The sequence below is a fragment of the Babylonia areolata genome, chromosome 5 (assembly GCF_041734735.1).
Source record: "Babylonia areolata isolate BAREFJ2019XMU chromosome 5, ASM4173473v1, whole genome shotgun sequence".
Classification (NCBI taxonomy): domain Eukaryota; kingdom Metazoa; phylum Mollusca; class Gastropoda; order Neogastropoda; family Buccinidae; genus Babylonia; species Babylonia areolata.
Window position 1 is genome coordinate 9,149,737 of NC_134880.1, and position 2,500 is coordinate 9,152,236.

The 2,500-nt window shown below is 38.1% G+C and overlaps 1 protein-coding gene across 1 annotated transcript in view; it reads right to left on the minus strand.

Annotated features, from left to right (window-relative positions):
- LOC143282573 (transmembrane protease serine 5-like) overlaps nucleotides 1-2,500 on the minus strand; it is a 22,109-nt gene that overhangs the window by 9,390 nt on the left and 10,219 nt on the right. The gene's annotated exons all lie outside the window — the stretch shown is intronic.

Consider the following 2,500-nt stretch of genomic DNA (forward strand, 5'->3'; position numbering starts at 1 on the left):
ATTTGTCTCCAAAATCGGTTCTTAATTTTTGTAATATGCTCAAAGGAGGCAAAAAAGTCATTTTAGCTGAAAGTAAGATGATCAGATTTGCAAATGTTGCCTAGTTATACTTTTGGAGTTAAAAGACATTTGTGTTTTCTCAACTTTTATGTGACATTGTGTATTTGGAAATGTTTGTTCTGGGCATGAAAAGATTATTTTGCAGTAATCCTCCATACTCCAATAGGAGTGAAAGGATAATTAAAACTTGAAATGTGTGTGTGTGTGTGTGTGTGTGTGTGTGTGTGTGTGTGTGTGTGTGTGTGTGTGTGTGTGTGTGTTCTTCCGTTTAACGTCGACGAGAAAGAAAGAAAGAAGAAAAATATATATATATATAACACCAAGAACAAAGTTTAACTGTAAACTTAATTAAGAGAGTGTTGATAGTGATGTACGTAGTCATGGATACTCTTAGCGACATGCAGTATTCGGCAACATAACATGATTCAATACAACGGTTGTCAGATAAAGCCTGTCTGCCTCTGTCTTTCCCTACTTTAAAAAAAACCCAAAAAACTTTCATGTGTGTCTTCTGAGTTGTGAACTTTGTTAGGCTGGTTATCGTGTCGCTCGTGATTGTTCAAGAGCTAGTTTCTTATTGTAGCCATAAATGCTGTTTGATTACCTTTTTATTTCTAAACGTTTCGTTGGTGTATATGCTTTTCAATCTGTCCCCCTTGAATGTTCAGTAAGCTGTTCTTGTCCACATAGTGTGTCTCTCTCTCTCTCTCTCTCTCTCTCTCTCTCTCTCTCTCTCTCTCTCGCAGTCTCTTAATATTCGTTTGCATACCTTATGTCTGTTAACTGTTACCTTTGTTAATGAAAATTATGTATTATGTTCTTTTGTATTAGCCCCTTCAGTATGGGGCCATGGCCTTTATCTGAATAAACATCTGAATCTGAATCTCTCTCTCTCTCTCTCTCTCTCTCTCTATATATATATATATATATATATATATATATACACACACAAAGGAGCGAGAACCAAGAAAAAGATTAACTGTAATCTGAATTAAAATTAATTGTCCAAATGGACAGCAGTACAAAATTACCAACAGCAGCTTTACACAAATTTTCCGAAAATTTTAGGTAAGAAGGGCTTATTGTTAGTTGTGTGTGTGTGTGTGTGTGTGTGTGTGTGTGTGTGTGTGTGTGTGTGTGTGTGTGTGTGTGTGTGTGTGTGTGTGTGTGTGTTTCTTTGTTTCGATCATTCGTACGCTCGGAGTTTTTTTTCCGTTTTTTTCTTTCTTCTTTTTGTCAAGCGCCCCATGCACATTTAGTTTCAGTTTCACTTTCTCAAGGAGGCGTCACTGAGTTCGGACAAATCCATACACGCTACACCACATCTGTTGAGCAGATGCCTGACCAGCAGCATAACCCAACGCGCTTAGTCAGGCCTTGAGTGCATGCTTACATATTTGTGTACCTATGACAGTGGATTTCATTTTACGTAATTTCGCCAGAGGACAACACTCTCGTTGCCATGGGTTCTTTTTCAGTGCGCCAAGTGCGTGCTGCACACGGGACCTCGGTTTATCGTCTCATCCGAAAGACTAGACGCTCAGTTTGATTTTCCAGTCAAACTTAGGAGAAAGGGCGAGAGCGGGATTCGAACCCACACCCTCACGGACTCTCTGTATTGGCAGCTGAGCGTCTTAACCATTCTGCCACCTTCCATTCTGCCATGCACATTACGAATTGTAAACGAAAGTCCTTCCTTAATTCCCCTCTTTCTCCTTCATCCCTGTCTTTTCCCTTCTTTTCCTTTGTTCGTTCTTTCGTCCGATCGATCGTTCACACAATCCTTCCTTTATTCCTTTGTTTTCTTCTATTTGTTTGTCCGTTGGTGTGGGTTTTTTTTGTTTGTTTTTCTTTTTTTTTGTACTAACCTAGCGGTTACTCGTTCAGCTGTTCATTCATTCATTGAAACTGAAACTGAAACTCATTCATTCATTCATTCTTTCTTTCTTTCTTTCTTTGCCTGGATACTATTTTTTCTATCTATTGATTTACCTAAGTATTGATTTACAATTTTTGTTTATTTATTCATTCTGTTAACCTTTTCGCCATTTTCCCACATAAATACACACACACAGTAAAGGAACAAAACACGTTTGACGAGCGACTAACGAGTTACAAACATTGACGATAGCAAGGAAGAAAGTAATGTTAATCACGACAGTTTCAGGTTTCAGTTTCAGTAGCTCAAGGAGGCGTCACTGCGTTTGGACAAATCCATATACGTTCTTTGCTTTTGTTCGTTCTTATGTTCGATCGATTGTTCACACAATCCTTCCTTTATTCCTTTGTTTTCTCCCATTTGTTTGTCCCTTGGTGTTTTTTTGTTGTTGTTTTTTTTTGTGTGTGTTTTTTTTTTGGTACTAACCTAGCGGTTACTCGTTCAGCTGTTCATTCATTCATTGAAACTGAAACTGAAACTCATTCATTCATTCATTCGTTC